This window comes from Mobula hypostoma, chromosome 11 (genome assembly GCF_963921235.1).
Source record: "Mobula hypostoma chromosome 11, sMobHyp1.1, whole genome shotgun sequence".
In the NCBI taxonomy this organism is placed as follows: domain Eukaryota; kingdom Metazoa; phylum Chordata; class Chondrichthyes; order Myliobatiformes; family Myliobatidae; genus Mobula; species Mobula hypostoma.
The window spans coordinates 28,749,300-28,775,842 of record NC_086107.1 but is presented as its reverse complement, the minus strand read 5'-3'; positions in this window follow the sequence as shown (position 1 = coordinate 28,775,842).

Below are 26,543 nucleotides of genomic sequence, written 5' to 3'. Positions count from 1 at the left end.
CTTGCATTTTGGTCCGCTCCGAACGCCCCCTTATAACACAGACATACAGTATCTATTGTGATCCAGATAATTTTGTGATCTGCTTCAGTTATACTATGCAGTTCTAGACATGACAGTTCAACTTTGTCAGACTCTATGGTGTCTGATTCTGTTTTACACTTTTTTTTTAGATTATGAGGACACGCAATCCTCTTTTATTGTCATTTAGTAATGCATGCATTAAGAAATGATACAATATTTCCTCCAGTGTGATATCACAAAACACAGGACAGACCAAGACTGAAAAAAACTAACAAAACCACATAATTATAACATACAGTTACAACAGTGCAACAATACCATAACTTGATGGAGAAGTCCATGAGCACAGTACATTTGCTAACTTTATGCATTTGCTGAGTTTTGTGTTTGAGACTTTTCACTCTATTGTGCTTTTTGTCTGCCTTGCACATTCTATTTATGTGACCTTGTCTGTGACACTTTCTGCAGACTTTTTCTTTGAACCGACAATCATTTGCATCATGGGAGGGTTTGCCACATTGATAGCATTTTTGGCTTTTTATACCATTCAGGAACATTTGTGCATTTCACATTCTAACCTCCTTTTCTGTAGTTCTGCTGCATCCTTTGCTGCAGTCTCTTCGATATTGCAATGGTCAATGCCTGTTCTAAAGACGGGCCTCTTTCTGACAGTAGCCTCTTTTGAATGCTTTGACAATGCATGCCGCATACAAACATCAGAAATGCATCAGAAAATCTATCTGTAAAGTCACAGGACCGGGAAAGTTTGTGCAGTTCTGCAGTGTATTCAGAAATGTTTAATCTTTTGACTTGCTCCTTTTATAAAATTTGAATATGCCAGCTATTACCAGTGGTTTAGGGCTCAAATGATTTTGTACAATTGTAACAATTTCATCAAACGTCTTGCTTGCGGGCCTTGCAGGGGTTAAAAGTTGTGTAAGAGACTTCCTTTTTGCGTCCATTAAGCCAAGAAACGTAGGGGCTTTCTTTTACTCCTCCACGTTGTTCGTGTTACAAAATGCAGCTCCGCACTCTCAATATGCGACTCCCAGCCTTCTTTAGCGCTGTCAAATGTGTCAACTTTCCCAACTGAAGCTACTGTCAAGTTATTTTCACTTTAAATTCAGCACGTCTTTCACTGTTACTATGCTGTACTCGCGTCTTTGTTAGTGTCAGTGACGGCTTTCTCATGCAGCTGAACGCTCGCTGTTTCGTTCCGTTAACTGTCGGTGCAGTTTGTGTACTTTCTGACTTTCAGGTTCGTACTCGTTGGCAATTTGTTGTGTCTGTGCGCAACTATACTTAACAATTAAATAAAAGCACGCACGCGGGAGATGGCTTTAACTTGGGTGTGTGTGAGAGAAATAAAGGGTAAGAAAAATAAATCACATTGCGTATGTGTAGACAACAGATCAAACGTTGTACTAAGGGGTGGGGTGGGGTTCATTGCTCTAAAGAAGTAGATCCACGCATTACAAATGGTTTTAGGAACAAGTTTGTAGTTCCTTAATCTCTGTTTTCTACTAATGCTACTCCACAGTTTACCTATATGGAGACAACAGATCAATTAAGTAAGAGATTCTGTAGACATTGGAAACGACGCTGAGTTCCTCCATCATTTTATCGCTTGATGCAGTGCAATTAAGTATTTCCTACGTTGATCTATATTGTCCTGTCTGACGTGCATTTATTCTGATCCAGGCCCTAATTATCATGTACCTTATATGCAAAGGTTGTTTTGTCTGCATCATTATCCTCCTGAAGAATCTCCTACTTTCACTGCCAGACGAAAGGTTTTCAAGTCTATGCGCCACAACCTGTTATCTAAAACTTTGGAGCCAAGGAAGTATCTGATCCTGTTTGAGATTATATCAGTCCCTTTAATCAACATGTCCCTATCACTTGGCATTCCTAGTTTATTGCCACCTCTGTTCCTCAAAGCAGCTCCTGCTCACTTGCACTATTAACATGTATCAGAAGGCTCAGTTGTCAGGGTGCCCGCTGGCGGGACTAGGGCCCAAGTGCAGACACCCTCTGTCATGGTGGTGGCTCAACCCAGGAGCAGAGGACAGCAGGCTCCGTCACGGTGATCTCTGGTGAAAATTCAAGCCAGGAGTGAATGGACAACGGACTTCCCATGAAGAGTCTGAAACAAAAGGTTAGACATAGGAAGACCAGTAGGCATGACTGAGTGACACCACAAAACAAATCATTCTCAACTAACACACAGGAGGACTCCCCTGACAGAGAGCGATGAGAATCCCCCCTCAATCATAATAGAAATCTTGTCAAGTCACAATTAATTTGACAAAATTAAACAGAAAGCACCATGGTTTAACAATTAGTAAATACAGATGTTCAGCAAATCCTGAAACCCAACAAGGCACAGTGCTCTTGACATCAGTATTAACGTGTATTTGAAAGACCTCACATTCCTTACAAAAAAATCTAATCTGTTTGAAAACAAGAGACTACAGTCAAGACCATAAACCATAGAAGCAGAATTAGGATTAGGACATCCGGCAATCAAGTCTGCCTCACTATTTGATTATAGCAATTTATTATCCCCCCCCTCCACCACCCCATTCCCATGCCCTCTCCCCGTAATCTTTGACGTTCATACTAATCAAGAATCTATCAACCTCCACTTTAAGTATGTCCAATGACTTTGCCTCAACAGCTGTCTGTAACAATGAATTCCACAGATTCACCATTCCCTGGCAAAAGAAATTCCTCCTCATCTCTATTCTAAAGGGATATTCTTCCATTCTGAGGCTGTGCCCTCTGGTTGTAGACTTTCCCACTATATGAAACAACCTCTGCACATCTACTGTATTTCGGACTCTCAATATTTGGTAAGTTTCAATGAGATCCAATCACCACCTCCCCCCCCCCCACCCCATTGCTCTAAACACCAGTGAATACTCCATCAAATGTACTCATACATTAACTTTTTCATTCCCAGAATCATTCTCATAAACCTCCTCTGGAACTTCTCCAGTTCCAGCACATCCTTTCTTAGATATGGAGTCCAAGACTGCTCACAATACACCAAATCTGGTCTGACCAATGCCTTATAAAGTCTCAGCATTACTTTTATATTCTAGTCATCTTGAAATGAATGCCAACATTGCATTCGCCTCCCTTACTAACAGCTCATCCTGCAAGTTAACCTTTGGGAAATCCTGCACAAAGACTCCCAAATGCCTTTGCACCTCTGATTTCTGATTTCTCTGCCCATTTAGAAAGTGGCCTATGGCTTTATTCCTTCTACCAAAGTGCAAGACCATGTACTTTCCTATGCTGTATTGTACCTGCCACTTCCTTGTCCATTCCCCAAATCTGTCTAAAGTCTTCTGCAGACTCCCTGCTTCTCCAACATGACCTGACCCTCCATCTAACTTTCAGATATTGGGATCTGGAGCAATAAGCCATGTGCTTGTGGAACTCAGTGGCTCATGCAATATCTTTGGGAGAAAAGGAATTGTTGACATTTCATGTCGAAGCCCTACATCAGGACTAAGTATGGAGAGGCAAGTTGACCAATATAAAAAGGAGAAAGGGAGATTCGAGAAAGGATTCTGAGGTAGTTGGTGGACTGAGAAGAGGTATAAGATCACAAGCAGGTAGTGCCAGGTAATGATTATGAATGGGGTGGAGTTGGAAGACAGTGGCAGGTCTTCCAGATGAAGGCAGAGAGAGAAAGAAAAAAGAGAGAAAAATAAACAAACAGAGCAAGGTGGTGGAAGGGGAATGTGAGGGTAGGAGCAAATGTAATATGTTAGAATTTGTCCAGATCCCTGCCATGTTCTGACATTAAGTTCATGAATACAGTAGTAACAATCTATCATGTTTGGCCAGTCAGCACTTACTGTAGGTGGAAGCTCACATAGCATTTTCATGCCAGAACTAAAGCTGGTCATCTACTCAGATCACAGAAGTAAAAACACCCGGACTAATTGTGGGATCCACTTTAACTGGATCAAGCTGATGTACTCATTATGAATGAGTGGGCATCTGGAGCTGGTTTTAAATTAGATGCTTACCACATCAGAAATGACAGAACATCAAGGACAATAGTCTCCGGGTACAGTTCTGTTTTCAGGCAAGAATCAGATACCCTAAGTGAAATAACAGAATTTGAGAATAACAATGAGGTTTACGGGCTGAAAAGCACAGTTGGTTCAGAAACACTTCCATGCTGTGTAACTTTTTTAAGTGCCATGTGTTGTTGCAGCCCCCCCCCCCCACCCATAAGTGAGACACATTTACACACACAGGCATCCAGGCATCTGCACTGATGTCAAAACATCGCACTTGACAACACTGAACTTATCCTGTGCCCAACAACACCGGCTGTTCATACAGAAGCTGGCCATCACCCATCAGATGCTTCTTAAAGGGTACCAGCATGGCCTTAGAGCCTGGAACAATACAGAAAATCTGTGGATGCTGGAAATCCAAAGCAACGCACTGAAAACGATGGAGGAACTCAGCAGGACAGACAGCATCTATGCAAAAGAGTCAACATTCGACATTTCAGGTCAAGGTCCTTCATCGGTTCTGGAAAAAAATAAATGAGAAGTTGGAGCAAAAAGGTGGGGGAAAGGGGTGGATGAAGTACAAGGTGGTAGGTGATAGATAAAACCAGGAGAGGGGGAGGGTTGGGGTAAAGAGCTGCAAAGTTGATTGGTGAAAGACGCAAAGTCCTGGAGATGGGAGAACCTGACAGGAGAGAGCAGAAGACCACAGAAGAAAGGGAAGAGGCAAAGCACCAAAAAGAGGTGACAGACAGGCAAAGAAATGAGGTGAGAGAGGGAAATAGGAAATGGGTAAGGTAAAAGGGGGTGTAATTACCAGAGGTGTTCCTCTTCCTCTCCTTTCTTCTGTGGTCTTCTGCCCTCTCCTGTCAGATTCCCCCTTCTCCAGCCCATAGCCATTTTCACCTATCATCCTCCCAACTCTTTACTTCATCCCTCCCCCTCTCCGAGTTTCACCTAACACCTACCACCTTGTACTTCTTTCTCCCCTCCCCCCACCTTCAAGCTCTGACCTCATCTTTTTTTTCCAAGTCCTGATGAGGGGTCTCATCCCAAGACATTGACTGCTTACTCTTCCATAGATGCAGTCTGGCGTGCTGAGTCCCTCCAGCATTTTGTGTGTGTAATTCTGTTTAAGATGCTTGTTCGCTTCTTGGTTCCACAACCACGCCCCCCTAGTACTACACCTATTGTTCAGGTAAGCTTGAACTGGAAGCTGGTACGACTACGCTTCAGCGGCATTATCCCCCTGATTCCAAACATCCCAGCCAAATGTGAACACCCTAATGCCCTAATCTTACCCTCCTGGGAATCATAAATCCCACCATCCCTCCCCAAATAAAGTTATATCCTTAGTGCCATCTCACACCACCCATGACCTATGACATTCAACAAGCTCTGCAATGAGGGGAAAGGCTCTGTAATTATTTTTATGCAAGACCAGTTCTTCTGCACATGTCTCTTTAAGCCTTATATACAGTAGAATTTCACTCCAATAGTCTAACATGATAAGCAGAGTGGCCCCAGACATTAGTGGTTTAATAAACAATTTGGGGCACTGTACAATTTTAAGCCAATGATATATTGTAATCCTTTATGAGAAACGTCTTTAAAATCAAAACGCTGTTATTATTCCTGAAGTGAATTTGGCATGGTGGTAGTCACGGGGGAATAGGGACATCTCAACTGTTCAGTTTTTCCTTCTGCTCAGTGACTACAAAGTAGACTAATTGTTTAAAAAGAATAACCTGATATGCCAGGTTCGAAATCCAAGCACATGTTGAATTTCAGGAGCCGTTTCTAAAAGTAATAGAAACATAGAAACATAGAAAATAGGTGCAGGAGTAGGCCATTTCGCCCTTCGAGCCTGCACCACCATTTATTATGATCATGGCTGATCATCCAACTCAGAACCCCGCCCCAGCCTTCCCTCCATACCCCCTGATCCCCGTAGCCACAAGGGCCATATCTAACTCACTCCTAAATATAGCCAATGAACTGGCCTCAACTGTTTCCTGTGGGAGAGAATTCCACAGATTCACCACTCTCTGTGTGAAGAAGTTTTTCCTAATCTTGGTCCTAAAAGGCTTCCCCTTTATCCTCAAACTGTGACCCCTTGTTCTGGACTTCCCCAACATCGGGAACAATCTTCCTGCATCTAGCCTGTCCAATCCCTTTAGGATTTTATACGTTTCAATCAGATCCCCCCTCAATCTTCTAAATTCCAACGAGTACAAGCCCAGTTCATCCAGTCTTTCTTCATATGAAAGTCCTGCCATCCCAGAAATCAATCTGGTGAACCTTCTTTGTACTCCCTCTATGGCAAGGATGTCTTTCCTCAGATTAGGTGACCAAAACTGCACACAATACTCCAGGTGTGGTCTCACCAAGGCCTTGTACAACTGCAGTAGTACCTCCCTGCTCCTGTACTCGAATCCTCTCGCTATAAATGCCAGCATACCATTCGCCTTTTTCACCGCCTGCTGTACCTGCATGCCCACTTTCAATGACTGGTGTATAATGACACCCAGGTCTCGTTGCACCTCCCCTTTTCCTAATCGGCCACCATTCAGATAATAACCTGTTTTCCTATTTTTGCCACCAAATTGGATAACTTCACATTTATCCACATTAAATTGCATCTGCCATGAATTTGCCCACTCACCCAACCTATCCAAGTCACTCTGCATCCTCTTAGCATCCTCCTCACTGCTAACACTGCCATCCAGCTTCGTGTCATCCGCAAACTTGGAGATGCTGCATTTAATTCCCTCATCTAAGTCATTAATATATATTGTAAACAACTAGGGTCCCAGCACTGAGCCTTGCGGTACCCCACTAGTCACCGCCTGCCATTCTGAAAAGGTCCAGTTTATTCCCACTCTTTGCTTCCTGTCTGCTAACCAATTCTCCATCCACATCAATACCTTACCCCCAATACCGTGTGCTTTAAGTTTGCACACTAATCTCCTGTGTGGGACCTTGTCAAAAGCCTTTTGAAAATCCAAATATACCACATCCACTGGTTCTCTCCTATCCACTCTACTAGTTACATCCTCAAAAAATTCTATGAGATTCGTCAGGCATGATTTTCCTTTCACAAATCCATGCTGACTTTGTCCGATGATTTCACCGCTTTCCAAATGTGCTGTTATCACATCTTTGATAACTGACTCCAGCAGTTTCCCCACCACCGACGTTAGGCTAACGCACCACCGACGTTAGGCTAACAATCTTAGTTAATGTTTTCCCTCCTAGTTTACAGATCAATTGGGATGCCTGTGCTAACATCCCAGCTGAGAGATTACTTAAATAACTCTTGAGTGTGTGTTTCCAACCAGATGATTTTTTTTTCTTCCCAGCAGTGTCTATTTTTATTTCAGTTCTCCAGCATCCTTATTATTTTTGTTTTTGCAGGTGTGAAATTTCATTTTATTTCATATTTCTATATAATATGAAAGGAAGCTTCAGCCAAAGATGAAAAGACACAGAAGGGTCTTCCCGATATTTTCATCATGTTGCCTCGCTACAGTGCATCCATGAGTAACATATCCCACAGCTAAATAAATTTTGAACACAAGAAGTTCTGCTGATGCTGGAAATCTTGAGCGACCAAGTGCCGAAGAAACACCGCAAGTTAGTCAGCGTCTATGGAAGGGAATAAACAGCCAATGCTTCCAGCCGAGATTCTTCATCAGAACTATTCAGGAATATACAGTAACTTTGCTTGCTTGTCTTAGTGTGAGATGCCCTCGGATACAAAAGTGAGGATGGAACATGTAACTCTGGGAGAAGGGGGCTCTGATATTGATGTGGATCAGTAAGATCGAATGGCAAGATGGACCATTCTTACACCTAATAACTCTGACATCTAACTACTAAAATAAAGTATTTAAATAGCTAAAATATTGCCACAAGTACAAATACATAAAAATAAATGTGGCTTGTCTTAATATCATCTTTTTTCCTGTGACAATAAAATCGTAAGATACTCTTTCAACGAAAAAATTCATCTCTTTGATTTGCTCAGGGTAATGAGGTCCAAAAAACTTTGCACTAAACAGGCCAGAAGTTTGACCTGTGCATCAAAATGAAAGAAATCCTTCAATGGGAGTCAGGCTTTTCTCTGATTTATTATAGAGCCCTGTGGCTTATTTTATTTATATGATGCAGATGTCTAAAGTATGTTATATGGGTAATGTAGGTCGGTTTGAAATAGGGTTCACAAATATTGCATATGTTTGAGAACGATACATAAACTCTACACTTAGTGAAAATGGTGGTCCAATACAATTTACGGCCAGCCAATATTTTGAAACCTGCTTTATATTGGAATATAATGATCGGACTGATACCTATAACACCAGCAATGACTGTGTATGCATTAAAGTGGCTCATTTTCCAAGTCAAAAAAGCAATTAAAAGTGTTAGTTGTCAAATAAATCATGTAAGTGACTAATGACTGTTACAGAGTATCAATAATAATGTATACAGGGCTTGTAACCTGTAATCTTCCCTGAGGCTCTTCAAAGAGATGTGTGTTGAAATGCATTATGTAGGAACAAAATCTCAATGTATCAGAAGATAGATTTTATTGCAGTACAATATTTCATTCTCGGTGTCAGATCAATGTTAAGTAGAAGTGCAAATGATGCACAGGAATCTAAAAGACTGGATTTTAAGCAGCACTTTGCTGCTGATATGCAGATAAATGCAGCAGAAACATTTCCCGCAGAAGGCCAAACTCATCTAGATCTTTAGCATTTCATTGAGACTATGATTCTGTGTAATGCAAAACAATTGCTAGGATGTTGACTTACAAAAGATATATTTTTCTCCGTCATCACTTTAGGCACCTTGACAAATATTTTACTCAAATTCAAAATAGACTAATTGCACATTTTGTCATGTAAACAACCCTTTGGCATACTCTTCAAAACCAAGGGTACCTGGCATCGTTAGCATTCCAAACCTACTTAAAATAAAACAATTAGAATATCTATAAATAATTAAAACAGTATTAAAATTATGGCATAAAATGACAAAGCATTTAAATAGCCAAAGTGTTGCCACAAGTACAAATACATGGAAATAAATGGAGCTTGTCTCATTATCATCTTTTCTCCTCTGACAATAAAAACTCCTCTGAAGTGAATGGGCTCATAGATCCTGCACCAACCCTAACCTGCTGGGAAATCGCTACAAGCCTCGCTGGATTCTACACAGCAATGGAGTGCAGTTGACAGATTTACTACCATGAATCTGGTAGGTAATCTTGTCTTCCCATTCAATACTTAGATAAATAAGGAAGATTGTGGTCTATCTCATTTTAATCTTGTACTTTTTACCATGTTAATTAGTAGGTATATACAATGGATTCTGGTTAATTGGCCCATCGGTTAATCAGGGCAGAGACTTATTTGGGACAACTCTTAAAGCACAAAACTAATCGAGAAAGTAGCCAGGATCCTTCTTTAATTTATTTGGGACACTACGCTGCTTAAGACTATAAGACATAGGAGCAGAATTAGGCCATCTGAGCCACCGAGTCTGCTCCACCATTCAATCATGGCTGATCCTTTTTTTAAAATCTCCTCCTCAACCCCAGTTCCCGGCCTTCTCCCCGTAACACTTGATGCCATGTCCAATCAAGAACCCATCAATCTCTGCCTTAAATACACCCAACGACCTGGCCTCTACTTAACTGGGACAAGAGACTATTGCAGAACAGTTTCTAACTAGCATCAGTTGTGTGCACTCGCGTGACTTTTAGACACTACACCATGTTTAGAGCGAAAAGCTTTTAAATACCATCAGTTGTATGTGGTTGTGTTTAAAAAGCGGTAATTTTTGTCACTCACAGTTGGTGAGAAATAAGCAGTAAAACAGTGCAGAACTGTTTTTCTCACTGTAGTTTCAAACATTCAGGCTTGGAAACAGCTGGGAGTGAAAAGAAAAGAATTTCAATGCAAGTTAGGACTTACGAAGAATTTGAAGGTATGAAGAATTATCTTGAATGTTACAAAGAAAATGAAGATTTGGTGGATGCAATCATCAAAAGCATTGTAAGAAGGCATTCTATTATCTGCACTAATTTAGTTAATTTACAGTCAAACTCTGAGGAAAAATCTGGAGCTGGAGTCCTTAAGGCAGTCCTACACTGATGATACTACCAGTGTCAAACTGTATCAGTCTCTGCTATTCCACTGGGTTCATGAGTTGCATAGTGAGGGGGAGCTTGCTACATGGGCAGCAGCTTGCTCTCTATGTTGTACTGCCCTGGTTTGTGTATCTAGACAGCTTGGATGCAGCATCCATTATCAACCCTGACCAACGGAGCCCCTCAGTTCTGATAATTAAGTTAAAACAAATATAATTCATTATTTGTTAATAATAGTGTTCATCGTTAACCTTGATCATTCGCAATTCTTTTAAACCTTGTTTGTCAATTGTAGGCCAATGATGTGTGCAATTTCTTCAAATTTGAAAAAATTCTCCAAAAAATATTTCTCTCAGTACAAAGCTTTATTTCTAATGCAAGTGTATTCATGATCTGTGGATCGTAACATGGATTCATACTTTGCAATCAGAGATACCATGGTGTGTTATAAGGAAAAGAATTGCCCGTTATTTTGAACACCAACTCCATGTAATCTTTCTGTTTGCTTTTACATGGTGGTACGATGTGAAAGTATGAAACAAAATAGAAAATTATGGAGGTATTCAGAAGATCATGTGGTACCTGTGGAGAATGAAATCGAGTTAATAGTTCAGTTTCAGATCCTTCATCGTAACTATATTACAGCAATTGCTAAGACTACAAAAATAGCACGATAAAAAATAAATTTAATAGGGATTTAAAGAATCAGCATAATTTCCTTTAGTAAATAAGTTCAGAGGGAAATATTATATTGACAATATTTAATGAAAAATTGTACTGTAGTCTGTGACATAAAATGGAATGAAATGAGCAAACTATCGTAAATGTTTAGCAAGTCATTATTGACAAGGAAAGACAGAGAAAGGATCAATTTTCAAGGTTGCTACCATTTAAAAAATATCTTGCCTTACAGAATAATTCAAGTCTGTCAATAAACAGCCCTTAATTCAGGGTTATTAAATCTTCCTCTTATTATTAATTAATCCCCTTAATTCAGGAGATTAAGATGACATCATTAAGTGGCAGCTCTTTGCAGGCTGCTCCGACGTAAATCATCAAATTAGGACTTCAACGATCATTAGGACCAGTTAGGACTACAACAGTTAAAATCCACAGTCTCAGCCATGGGTACTTCAGTGAGCGGTATGGTTTTAAGATGTTTGGAAAATCTATTGACACTCAGTATCGACAAACCACAGATGACAGACTCAGGTCATGAGTGCAGTTCCCTTTTAAGAAAATGGAAGCAGGGACAGCACATTACTGTGAATGGAATACAGAGGCTTTAGAGTTCCAACTATCCAGTTGGAGAATGTACAGTTTTCTGAAAAATAAAATTCAAGTCCTTAGAGCAAGATTGCAGTACCAAAGGAACATCAGAGACTGCTATGTGCTGTGCTTCACGGAAACGTGGCTCACACCAGTAACATTGGGCACAGCGCTACAGCTCAATGGCTTCATGATTCTCCGCAAAGACAGGACAGCTAAATCTTTTAAAAGCAGAGGAGATGGAGTATGCTTTATGATTAACTCATCATGATGCACAAACATGATGGTTCTGACTCAGTCCTGCTCACCTGACCTGGAATATCTAGTGGTCAATATCGTCCATTTTATCTACCAAGTGGAATTTCTGTCATCATCCTGGTAGTGGTGTACATTCTGATCATCTGGCTGTATTTCTGCTCCCAACAGATAGGCAGAGACTAAAGACCAGAGCTTCAGGGGTGAGGACCAAGAAGGTATGCTCAAGGGAGGCGGAGCAGCACGTACAGAACTGCTTTGAGTCAGTGGACTGGACAATATTCAGGAATTCATCTAACAGTCTGAATCATTGCAGTGGCAATCGTCTGAATGGACATAGTCAGAGCAGTGATTTTAAGGCTTTAAACTTACAACGTGAGATAGAAAATGCATGCCCAAAGGGCAATGTTAAAATAGTCATGGGGACTTCAATATCAAGGTAGATTGGGAAAATCAGGTTGTTGCTGAATTACAGCAGGGGAGTTTCTGGTGTGCCTATGAGATAGATTTTTAGAGCAGTTTGTGGTTGAGCCCACTAAAGGATCAGCTATTCTGGATTAGGTGTTCTGCAATGAACTAGAATTGATTAGAGAGCTTAAGGTAAAAGAACCCTTAGAGGCAAGTGATTATAATATGATCAAATTCACGCTGAAATTTGAGTAGGAGAAGCTAAAATCAGGTCTATCAGTATTACAGTGAAGTAAAGGGAATTACAGAGGCATGAGAGAGGAGTTGGCCAGAATTGATTGGAAAAGAACACTGGCAGGGATAACGGCAGAGCAGCAATGGCTGGAATTTCACAAAGCAATTCGGAAGGCACGGGATACATACATCCCAAAGAGGAAGAAGTATTCTGAAGGAAACATGACCTATCCATGGCTAACAAGAGAGGTCAAAGCCCACATAAAAACCAAAGAGAGGGCATATATTAGATCAAAAATTAGTGGGAAATTAGAGGATTGGAAAGTTTTTAAAAACCAACAGAAGACAACTAAAGAAGCCATTAAGAAGGTAAAGATAGAATACAAAAGTAAGCTAGCCAATAATAGTAAATGGGATACCAAAAGTTTTTTCAGATATATTGTAAAAAGGAGGCGAAAGTAGATATCAGACCATTGGGAAACGATGCTGGAAAGGTAGTAATGAGGGACAAAGAAATAGCAGATAAACGGAATAAGTATTTTGCATCAGTCTTCACTGTGGAAGACACTAGCAGTATGGTGGAAGTTCCAGGTGTCAGGGGGCATGAAGTGTGTGAAGTTACCATAACCAGAGAGAAGGTTCTCAGGAAACTGAAAGGTCTGAAGGTAGATAAGTTACCTGGACAAGATAGTGTACACACAAGAATTCCGAAAGAGGTGGCTGAAGAGATCATGGAGGCATTAGTAAAGATCTTTCAAGAATCACTAGATTCTGGAATGATTCTGGCAAACTAGAAAAATGTAAACATCACTCCACTCTTCAAGAAGGGAGAGAAGTAGAAGAAAGGATACTATAGGCCAGTTATTCTGACCTCAGTGGTTGGGAAGATGTCAAAGTCAATTATTAAGGATGAGGTCTCAGGGTACTTGGAGGCACATGCTAAAATAGGCCATAGTCAGCATGGTTTCCTCAAGGGAAAATATTGCCTGTCAAATCTGTTGGAATTCTTTGAAGAAATAACAAGTAGGATAGACAAAGAAGAATTGGTTTACGTTGTGTATTTGGTCCTTTAGAAGGTTTTTGACATTGTGCCAGACATGAAGCTGCTTAACAAGCTACGAGTCTATAGTATTATGGGGAAGATTCTAGCATGGATAAAGCAGTGGCTGTTTGACAGGAGGCAAAGAGTGAAAATAAAGGGAGAATCACAAACAAGAGAGAATCTGCAGATGCTGTAAGTCCAAAGAAACACATACAAAATGCTGGAGGAACTCAGTAGGCCAGGCAGCATCTCATGGAAAAAAGTACAGTCAACATTTCTGACGAGACCCTTCGGCTGGATTGAAAGGAGCCTTTTTTGACCGGCTGCCAGAGACTAGTGGTGTTCCACAGAGGTCTGTGTTGGGATCGATTCACTTTATGTTGTACGTTAGTAATTTGGATGATGGAATTGGTGGCTTGGTTGAAAAGTTTGCAAATGACATGAAAATAGGTGAAGGGGCAGGTAGTTCTGAGGAAATAGAAAGGCTACAAAAGGACTTAGACAGATTGGGAGAACGGGCAAAGAAATGGCAGATAGAATACAATGTTATGAATACATGAATGGTCATGCACTTTGGTAGAAGAAATGAAAGGATTGACGATTTTCTAAATGGAGAGAAAATATAAAAAATTAAATTGCAAAGGGACTTGGGAGTCCTCATGCAGGATTTCCTAGAAGTTAATTCACAGATTGAGCCTGTGGTGAGGATGGTAAATGCAATGTAAGCATTCATTTCAAGGGGACTAGAATATAAAAGCAGGATGTAATGTTGAGACGTTATAAAATACTGGTGAGGCCTCACTTGGAGTATTGTGAGCAAGTGTGGCCCTTTTATCTTAGAAAGGATGTGTGGCAACTGGAGAGCGTCCAAAGGAGGTTAACAAAAATGATTCCAGGATTGAATGGCTTGTCATATGAAAAGCGTCTGATGGCTCCGGGCCTGTATTCACTAGAATTCAGAAGAATGAGGGGTGACCTGATTGAAACCTATTGAATAGTGAACGGCCTTGATAAAGCGGATGTGGAGAAGATGTTTCCAATGGTGGGAGAGCCTAAGACCAGAGGACACAGCCTCAATAGAGGGGTGTCCTTTTAGACCGGAAATGAAGGAGGAATTTCTTTAGCCAGAGAGTGGTAAATCTGTGTAATTCTTTGCTACAGGCAGCTGTGGAGGCCAAGTCTTTATGTATCTTTAAGGTAGAGGTTGATAGCTTCTTGTTTGGTCAGGGCATGAAGGGATACAGGGAGAAGGCAGGAGATTGGGACTGAGAGGAAAAGTGGATCAGCCATGATGAAATAATGGAGCAAACTGGATAGGCCAAATGGTCTAATTCTACTCCAATATCTTATTGCCTTATGAATACGCCGCAATTGACACTGGTTTCATCAAGTCCTGCATGCCTTTGAGAATGTACCAGACATACCCAAACCAAAAGCCGTGGATGACTCAGAAGATTCATAGACTGCTGAGGGCTAGATCTGTGGCATTCCAGACAGGTGATCCAGAAATATACACGAAGTCCAGTTATGACCTATGGAAGGCTATTTTAAGGGGTTAAAACAATTCCTATTGAGGATAGAGACAGAATCAGATGCACATCAGCTCTGGCAAGGTTTGCAGGCCATTGCCTCCTACAAAGTGAAACCAGGTGTCAGGAATGGCTGTGATACTCTACATCAAGATGAGCTCAATACCTGTTATGTATGCTTTGAAAGGACGAATAAAACTACACCTGTGCAAATCCCTGCAACATCTGGTGACCTTGTGATCTCTGCCTTGGAGGCTGACATCAGAACATCATTCAAGAAGATGAAACCTCACAAGGCATCAGGCCTTGATGGTATATATGGGGGGGCGGGGGGGGGGGTTCTGAAAGCGTGTGCCAGCCAACTGGCAGGAGGGTTCAAGGATATCTTCAATCTCTCACTACTGCAGTCAGACGTTTCCACCTGCTTCAGATGGTGACAATCATATCAGTGCCCAAGAAGAGCAGGGTGAGCTGCCTCATTGACTGTCAGCCAGTGGCTCTCATATTCACTGTGATGAAGTGCTTTCAGTGGTTGATCATAGCCAGAATCAATTCATGTGTAAGCAAGAACCATGGTCTGCTGCAATTTGCTTGTCGCCACAATATGTCTACAGCAGATGTATTCACATTGGCTATCCACTCGGCCTTGGATCACCTGGACAATAGCAATGCCTATGTCAGGCTGTTGTTTATTGACTATAGCTCAGCGTTTTGTACAATCATACCTTCAGTTCTAATCAACCAGCTCCAAATCCTGGGCCTCTGTGCCTCCTTGTGCAATTGGATTCTTGACTTATCACCGGGAGACCACAGTTTGTGTGGATCAGAAATAACATCTTCGCCTCACTGACAGTCAATGCTGGTGCACATCAAGAATGCATCTGAGCCCACTGCTCAATTCTCTCTACACCTGTGATCGTGTGGCTAGGCAGAGCTGAAATAACATCTATAAATTTGCCGATGTCACAGCTATTGTTCGCAGTATTTCAGATGGCGGTGAGGAGGTGTAAAAGAGTGAAATAGATCAGCTGGTTCAGTGGTCTTCCAGCAACAATCTTACCATCAACGTCAATAAGACCAAGGAGTTGATTGTGGGTTTCAGGAAGGGAAGATTGAGGGAACACACACCAGTCCTCATCAAGAGATCAGAAGTGGAAAGGATGAGTAGTTTCATGTTCCTGGGTGTCAACATCTCTGAGGTTCGTTCTTGGGCCCAAAGTATTAATGCCCGTAATTACAAAGAAGGCACAACATGGCTATATTTCATTAAGAGTTTGAGGAGATTTGGTATATCACCAAAGACACTCGCAAGTTTCTACAGGCGTACTGCAAAGTGTATTCCAACTGGTTGCATCACCATCTGGTATGGCGGGGCCATTGCACAGGATCAGAAAATGCTGTAGGAAGTTGAAAACACTGCCTGCTCCATCACGGGCACTGGTCTCCCCAGCAACCAAGACACCTTCACATGTCCTCTTCTCATTGATACCATTAAGGAGGAGGTACAGGAGCCTGAAGACACACATTCAACATTTCAGGAACAGCTTCGTCCCCTCAATCATCAGACTTCTAAATGGACAACGAACCTATGAACACTACCTCAATATTTTGATTCCTCTACTTTTGCACTAACTATTTAATTTAATATTCTTTTTTCTTATTGAAATTTATAGCTTTTATTATGTATTGCAATGTACCGCTGCCACAAAACAACAAGTTTCACAATGTATGCCAGTGATATTTAACCTGATTCTGATCATTATTCACAACATTTACTGACTAACAATAGCATGCATTATCTGCCTTCTTCATGATAAACACACAAGTTTTGAAGCTTAGCTTTACAAAAGAACAAGACAAGGCACTTGCCCATTAATAAAAAATAAATAATTAATCTTTGAACAAAAAAAACAATTTCCACAGAACAATATGATAACGAGAAGTAGGAGATGATGATGGGCACCAGAACTATTTTATCTTCAGCTATTGGTATCATAATGCATGGACCAAAACTGTCTCTATCAGAGAGAAAACCTAACTCCAACGAGTCCACAGAAGACAGCTGAATGAAAACAGGAGCAAAGGTAGTAGGTAAAACATGTGCAGAGTTGCAGCAGACACTGTAGTCTGTGATTGATAGAATCTTGATAAGATTTCTGGATGCTCTTCCTCATATGCAATTCAGAGACCAAGGAATCAAATCTTGCTGAAGCATTCTTTGAGCAAAAGAAACACATCTGTTAACTTGGAAGGCTGTTTCTTGTTTGTATGAAACCCCCTTTTACTGGGCGCCTCAGAAACACAGCTGTTCACCCCCTCTGTAAAAAGCCAATGGACTCAGCGGTGAGAAAACCACCTTTCTCGAACTCTGTACGTCTAGGATCGACATAACTTGGGTCCCACCAGACCGGGAGAACCAAAATGTTTTGACCACCTGCACCGCAATCTGAGTGAGTACTGTGTAAATGCTGCCCACTTGCTCTTACCTGTCAGCAAGAAATAACAGATCATACACTGCATACAATTAAGAGGTGAATTTATAAATGTCAACTTAATCAAACAGTTGTTAGAAGAAAGAAAAATATAAATGGGTCCACTATAATTAAAACAGTCAAATGTGCACAAAGTTGAAGCTCAGATCTTCCAAAATCTAGAGGTGTCCTTGTACTCACTGTACCAACTCCTATTCACTGATTATCGACAGAATTTCCCATCTTGGACTCCCTCGAATCATGCATTCACATTTGGATTGGATCCTATCACCTATCACCTCTTCTCTTTCCATCTCCCATCATAAAGGACCCCTTTAGTGTTCATCAAAAACCTTTCTGCACAGCTTTCTCTAGTCTAGAATGTTCCCCCAATTCCACCATCCTGATTGGTTGACCTGACATTCCTAAGCTGAACATCACAACCCCTTATCTTTAAGGGTTACCCAAACACTACCAGGAGAACACACTGCTTCTAAAGAGAACTATTAAATGAAATACCCTGCAGCGTTAGCAGTAAAATTTTAACCAGGGCATTACATGTATAAATGGCTATTATATTTTACACTCTACACTTCAGATTCAGAACCAGGTTTATAATTATTGTCATCTGTCATGTCAAGTTGGTGCCATACAGCAGCAGTAAAGTGCAGTATATAAAATATACTATAAATTATCTTAAGAAAGAGATATCAAAAAATTAAATAAGTAGTGCAAAATCAGAGCAGAAGTATTGAGATAGGGTTATTGGATTCAAGAAATGTCTGTTCCGATCTCTGATGGTGGAGGGTAGAAGTTATTCCCAGAACACTGAGTGTCTTCAGGCTCTTATACCTCCTCCCTGATGATAGTAACAGGAAGAGACATGTCCAGGTTGGTGGGAGTCTTTAATGATGGATGCTATGTTTTTGAGGTATCACTTTTTGAAGATGTCCTCTATGCTGGGGAGGCTATTGTCCATGATGGACATGGCTGAGTTTACAATCCTCTTCATCTATTTCCAATCCTACGCAGAGGCCCCTCCATGCCAGACAGTGATGCAACCAGTTAATATGTTCTCCACATTACATCTATAGAAATTTGCTTGAGTATTTGGTGACATTGAAATCTCCACAAACTCCTAATGAACTATAGCCTCTAACGTGCCTTCTTTGTATTTGCATCAATATGTTGGGCCCAGGATAGAACATCAGAGATGTTGACCTCTGGGTATTTTTTGATTAGGATTGCTATTCGCCGAGATTCTGCAAGGAAAATTGCTGACAAGTCAATCCAATCACAATCCTTCAATATTCTCTATGTGTTGAAGTGCATAACGTCCAGTGATCTCTGATGTACACCTGAACAATGTTCTTGAATATTCCATGCTTGCCTAGTCCCCAGGACAACAAAAAACATTCATCCGAAAGCAGAGGGTCCCAGCACCTGTGCCTTGCTTGAGCATCACAAAACCTCAAACAGCTCTTTCTGACTATCTTCCCCACTGATAGAGTATCTGAAGGTAACATCTTTCATTATGTTAAGCATTTACTTTAACAGGTAAAGTCTCATACCTGCACTATCAATTTAACTTGCATTTTGAGGCCCCAAACAATTTACAAACTCATATTGCTTATTCTTCAGATTGAAAGGAAAATTATCTTTCATTTACCTGCTATGCTTTGAAGTCTTTAAAAAAATCTTTGATGAGCTGGATTGTGAAAAAAGGATTGAACTCAATATCCTCTGAAGTAAAACTTGATCTCTTCATAATTGATTGAAAGACACCGGAGCCATGTCAGTGACAAGATGGGAAGTATCAGTGTGTTAATGAGAGAGGTTGAAGGAGGCTGCAGCTTTTGCAGTTCATTCATAGTTATTGCTTAAAAATTGTTCTTTGATTGCACCCAGGACAAAGATAACCTACCTCAATAGTTTTAAGGAGAGCAGTTTCTATTTGGCAAATTTCTAAGTCTACCACAAAGGAAACATTAACTTTTCTAAATTTCCTGACATAGCAAGCAGAAGTAATTTTAGTGAGGCTTAGTTGTAAATAATTTGAATAATTTGTATGTTAGGTTAATGGGGTTATTGGCAACATACCAGCACTTTCTTTGATATGCATGTAAATTGAAAGAACTTGTTTCTGTTTGGGTTTTTTTTATTCAAAAAGAGAAAAGATAGTTCTAGGTGCCAGAATATTGGAATATAGCACTCCTCTACATTGCATATTCCCAGTTTCTAGAATGTTTGGGAGAAAGTAGAGCACATTTGTTATTTCACAGTGATAGGAGAAGAGCAAAACTGACTTAACCTGCAGCAAAAAAAAAGTATTTCAGCGGACCCTTAAGTCTAATCACTGAAGATCATTTAGTAAACAGAACAGAGATCTATGGAAGACTATCCTTCTGGACAAAGAATAATGCTTAGATTTCCAATTGAAGGAGTAAAAATATCATTTTATAAAACAAAGACGTTTTTAAAAAATAATGCTAAAATACAAAGAGGTCCAGGTATAACCTCCAGAAAACCACCTCACATGGCAACTCCAGACCAAACTTCAGTGACAGTAGGACACGCGACAGCTGTGGCAGGGCTTGAATGCTGCCACTTCCCACAAAGCAAAACCAAGCAACATATGTGACAACAAGGTTTCACTCCCGGATGAGCTCAATGCCTTTTATGCTCGCGTTCACTGGCAAAATGTGGAGGCGCCTTCATGAACTCCCACCTCCCCCAATGCCCTTATGTCTCTAAGGCCAACATGAGAGCATCCCTCAGGAAGGTGAGCCCACAGGAAGCACCTCAACCAGATGGTGTACTTGGCTTGTATTGAAAACCTGTGCTAATCTTTAACCTTTCGCTTCAGCAGTATACTTCAAGCAGGCTTCAATCATACCAGGGCCTGAGAAGAACAAGGCAACCTGCCTCAATAACTATTATCCAGTTGAACTTACATCTGCTATGATGAAGTGCTTTGAGAGTTTTGTCATGAAGCATATGAAATCCTGCCTGAGGAGTGACCTGGATCCACTCCAATTTGCCAACCATCACAACAGGTCAACAACAGAAGCCATTTCATTTGTTTTTCACTCAGCTCTGGAGCATCTAAAACAGTGAAGGTGCATATATCAGGAAGCTCTTCATTGACTACAACTCAACATTCAACACTATCATCCTCTAGAAACTAATCAGTAAGTTCCAAGACCTAGGCCTTGATAAGTCCTTGTGCAACTGGATTCTTGTTTTCCTCACTTGCAGATACCAGTCAGTTCGGATTGGCAACTACATCTCCTTCTCAATTTCCATCAGCTCAGGGCACAACAAGGCAATGTGCTTGGCTCCCTGCTCTGTACTTTATACCTCTGACTGTGAGAATAAGTACAGCTCCAGTGCCATATTTAATTTTGCTGACAACACCACTGTTGCTGGCCAAATCAAAGGTGGTGACAAATTAGCATATAGGAGGGAGATTGAAAATCTGGTTGAATGGTGTCACCTCCACCTCACATTCAATGTCAGCAAAACAAAACTACAGGAGGAAGAAACCGGAGGTCCATGGAACTATTGACTACAGGAGGAAGAAACCAGAGGTCCATGAAACTGTTGACTACAGGAGGAAGAAACCGGAGGTCCATGAAACTATTGACTACAGGAGGAAGAAACCGGAGGTCCATGAAACTATTGATTACAGGAGGAAGAAACCGGAGGTCCATGGAACTATTGACTACAGGAGGAAGAAACCAGAGGTCCATGAAACTATTGACTACAGGAGGAAGAAACCAGAGGTCCATGAAACTATTGACTACAGGAGGAAGAAACCGGAGGTCCATGGAACTATTGACTACAGGAGGAAGAAACCAGAGGTCCCTGAAACTATTGACTACAGGAGGAAGAAACCGGAGGTCCATGAGCCAGTCCTCATTAGGAGATCAGTAACTTTAAATTCCTTAGTGTTGGCATATCAGAGGATCTGTGCTGGGATTAGCACATGAGTGCCATTACGAAAAAGGCATGACAGTGCCTCTATGTTCTTAGAAGTTTGTGCAGATTCTGCGTGTCATCTAAATCGCTATAGGGTTTGTATAGATACACACTGGAGAATGTCCTGATTGGTTGAATCACAGTCTGGTATGGAAACAGAACAGAACTGAACAGAAAAGTCTGCTAAAAGTAGTGGGTACAGCCCAGTTCTCACAGGCAAAGCCCTCCTCGTCATTGAGTACATTTACAAGGAGATACTGCCACAAGAAAGCGGCATACATTATCAAGGATCCCCGTCTTCTAGCCCATGCTCTCTTCTTGTTGCTGTCATCAGGAAGGAGGTACTGGAGCCTTAACTCCCACACCACCAGGTTCAGGAACAGGCTCCTGAACCAGCACAGGTAACTTTACTCACTTCAACACTGAATAGATTCTATGACCTATGGACTCACGTTCAAGGACTCGCATGTTCTCATGTACCATTTATTTTTATATCCAGACAGTTATTATGGATTGTCATATCTGTAATAATGGATTTGTCATATAGTTTGGAGGACTGACTTAAAAACTGGATCAAGCTTGTGTTTGTTGTAAGGTATGTGGCTTTTATAAGTTTGTATTTTAAAGCGAGATTTTGGTGAATGATGATTGTGCCTCCATAAGTAATCAGTTTGAGTTAAACTGCTGCAGGATCCTGTAATGTGTTTCTGGGTTCTCTTGGCAATTTCTGCATTTATAATCTTGAATTTATTGGTCTTTTATTATCTTATTTTTGTGTTAACCACTTGGTCCTGTATTGCCACAAAGGACCCCTCTGCTTCTGGGAAGATGTCTCCAACTCTGAGCTGGGCATTTGACGCTTTCTTGTTGACATCTAGTCAGCTCAGATCGTGGGGATGTCTTCCATGGAGGGTCGCACTCTTCTATTAGTTAACTTTGCCTACTGTAGTGATAATTTCTTCATTTTTTCTGGGTTGTGCTTTCATTTAAGATTAGTGCTGTATACTCCTAATCAGAGTTGCATATGCTTGCGTAGAGTGCTGAATCCTGTTTTCATTGATGAAATATATCCTTGAAGGTTTAGCTGACCGTGTGTATTTTTTTTATCTCTGTGATTCCTCTTCCTCCTTATGTCCTAGATAATGTTAATCTAAGTGTGTTCAAGTGTACAGAGTTTTCTAAAATTTCTAATTTCTGTTCTTACTTTCCTTTCTATATTTATTGCTATTATTATTATTATTTGTATTTAGTTTGTCTTATTTTGTACATTGGTTGTCAGTCTTTGTATGTAGTTCTTCATTCACTCTATTGTATTTCATTGTGCTACTGTGAATACTTGCAAGAAAATGAATCTCAAAGTAGTATATGTTTACATATACATACTTTGGTAATAAATTTACTTTGAATTTTGATATCATAACTCCCTCTCACGGTTGCTCATTTGGATTTCACACTGAAGTATTAAACATTCCCACAAAATCAGCTTAAAATTTTATCTTCAATCAGGCAGCCATATCAACTCTGGAGTTCACAACAGAAAATTGTTTCTTTTTATAGTAAGTCTAATTAATGTAATTATGACTGCTGTGCTTCTTTTAATTATGCTAGGAATAATGTCATTTAATTTGAATCATAATATCCCTTGTTGATTTTTAGATAGATATATATGTTGCTGGATTGTTACTTATTAACATTTTCTTCAGTGTTTATTAAATGGCCTCAGATTTTCTGCTATACTGATTGCACTGTTTGAGATAAACCGAATAGGGTATAATTTTAATGTTTATTTGGCTTTATTGGGCAGCATGCAATATTGAAAGACTATTATTGGAGATGCTTTCAGGCATTACCTGCATAAAGGGAATTTTCAAACTGTCAAAGTAACTTATTACTTGCTTTGTATTGTTGGTGTTTATCACAGTTCAAGATTTAAACCTGTAGATGCTGAACAAATCTAATCAATCTTGGGTCATGTTAAAAAAAAATGTGCTGAGGCCCTGCCAGCAATGGTATGTCAGACAGTGACTGGGAGCAGGACAGGAAAGATCTGGACTCACAGAGAAGATTAACTTTAAAGCAGTAAAATACAGTAAAATTCCAATAATCAGCTTCCTGAATATTCAGAAATACTCACCAAAGTCAGTTTGGCATCTGGCTCACCAGTTAATACTCACTACACTTTATTTCTTCTCACCAGATTCCCAGTTCTGACATATCATTCTGAATCACCATGGTGCAGTTTCCCAGACCTCTGTTCCACTGAACTGGGTTATGGTTCACCTGCCTGCTTTTTCACCTGCCCCGATTCCTATGCTTCCTTTCAACTTATCCTGCGCAATGGAATATTGAAAAGAAAATTATCAAGCTGCGTAATGTCTACAGAAATTATTGCTGAGGTATAGAAATAGCATCCAATACAGCAGAAAATCTGCCAGTCCAGCAAGTCTTGAGTGTGCTGTATTATTGGACTTCTATGAAAAATTAAATTACAATAAAGAATGAAAAAGAAATTGCAGCCGCTTCTCTCAATAAAAGCGGAGATATTTCAAGAGGCTTGATAGAGAAGAAAATTAGGCAATCATTGCCACTTTAGCTGGTAAAGCATTCCCATAATATATGCAAATAAAAAAGTAGGTCATGTTGTGTCTGTGCACAACTGCATACGAATTAAATAAAAGCGCGCACACAGGAGATGGCTTTTACAGGTGTATTCACATTGCAGTGAGAGAGAGAACAATGTGCCTGGATACACAACAGCACATGCTCAGAAAACAGATCAATACATAGTGCTAAGGGGGGAATCATTGCTCTAAAAGAAATAGATCCATACATTACACTCCCCACCCCGTTAGATTATTGCAACATAAAACTGTATATGTATGAAACATTCAATTCTCCTTTCATAAACCCATATTCCAAATAAACATGCTCTCACAATAACAGTCCATAACTAACTTCACAGTTCTAAAGGTTCAGTCTTTTGGGTGGTGCCCTGTTTCTTTCAGGATAGTGCCCCTGGACCTGTGGAGTGACATCAGGTTTGGCAGGTGTCTTGGTTTCTTGTTTCCAGTGTCACGTTGCTGTCAGTGACATCATCACTGAGAGGTAAGTCCAGTGACTCTAATGTATCCATCTTGTTGGATGTAATTGACCTGGGTGTGTTCTTCAGTTGAGCATCCAGTATCTGGTTCACATGACGTCTCCATGTCTGATCTCCAACATCCACTGTGTACATCAATGGTCCAATTCTTGTAGCTATCCCATTGGATGTCCACTTGTCTTCTCTGTAATTATGTGCTAGGACTTCCTGTCCAATCTCGAAACTCCTTGCTGTTTCACTTGACAACTGGCTGAACTCTTTATTCTGTACTTCCGTCCAGAGGTCTGGTTTCAGGAGGTCTATGCGAGATCTCAGATACCTGCTCATGAGCAGCATTGCAGGTGTTTGATTTGTTGTCTCAGGAACGGAGTTCTGATATAGGTAAAGGAAGTTATCCACCTGATGCTGTAGAGAAATGTCCTCCTTGTCCACCACTTTAATAGTCTTCTTGAAGGTTTGGATAATCCTTTCAGCTAACCCATTCATTGCAAGATGGTGAGAAGTTGACTTAAAATGTCTGATGCCATTTTTCTTCATGAACAGTCAGAATTCTTCTGATGTGTATTGTGGTTCGTTGTCACTCACAATTTGTTCTGATAAGCCATTTCTGGAGAAGATAGTCCGCAGGGTGTTGACAGTATTTGCTGAGATGATTGACTTCATTGGTATAACCTCCGGCCACTTCAAATGATCATCCAGAACAATCAGGAACACGGAGTCCATGAATGGCCCGGCAAAGTCAATATGTACGCTTTGCCATGGTGATGATGGCCACTCCCACGGGTGTAACAGTGCCTGTAGGGGTGCATTTTGAACTTATTGACCTCCCAAACAGCTTTTGGCCAAATCTTCGATCTGTTTATCCATTCCTTCCTCAAACATCTTCTGATTAGCATTAAGCCCCTGTGATAGCCTCCGGTTAGTGCTGCAGGTGCCTGTCGATTACTCATTGAGAGCTTTGATTAAGTGCAGTCTAGTTGGATTTTTCTCAACCATTCATGTCCAAAAAGTGCTGGTCCTCCACTTTTCAAAACATAAAGCTCTACCTGCTGTGTTTGGGCTCCTTATGTCACATTTACTTTCAGTTTGCCTTTAGGAGACATTTTTTCACCTGTATAGGTCTTTAGTATCACTGAGGTCTTCTCTAATGGTGTCTTAGAAAACAGTCTGTTGTAGTCAGCTTCTGAAAAATATAGACAAAGTTGATTCTGTATCCAGTTACATTTTCAATTTTACACCAGACACATCTATTGTGATCCATGTTATATTGTGATCTGCTTCAATAATACAATGCAGTTCTAGGCATGACAGTTCACCTTTGTCAGACTCTGTGCTGTCTGATTCTGTTTTACATTCAGTAACTTTATGCATTTGCTTAGTTTTGCATTTGAGACTTTTCACTCGGTTGTGCTTTTCGTCTGCCTTGCACACTCTCTCTATGTGACCTTGTCTGTGACACTTTCGGTAGACCTTTTCTTTGAACCAACAGTCACTTGCAACAAGGGAGGATTTTCCACATCGATAACATCTTTGGCTTTTCGTAGCATTCAGGGACATTTTGTGCATTTCACCTTCTAATCTCCTTTTCAGTAGCTCTGCTGCATCCTTTGCTTCAGTCTCTAATGATATTGCAATGGTCAATGCCCATTCTAAGGTTGGGTCTCTTTCTGTCAATAGCCTTGTTTGAATGCTTTGACTATGCATGCCACATAGAAGCTTGTCCCTTCATGCATCAGAAAGTCCATCTCCAAAGTCACAGTACTAGGAATGTTTGCACAGTTCTACACTGTATTCAGAAAGGCCTTCACCTTTTGACTTGTTCTTTTTGTAAAATCTAAATCTCTCAGCTATTACTAGCAGCTTGGGGCTCAAATGATTTTATAAAATTGTAATAGTTTCCTTGAACATCTTACTTGTTGGCTTTGCGGGGGTTACTAAGTTGTATAAGAGATGGTACGTTCTTTGGCCCATTAAGCTAAGAAGCGTAATGGCTTTCTTTTTGTTCCTCCATGTTGTCACGTTACATTACAGTT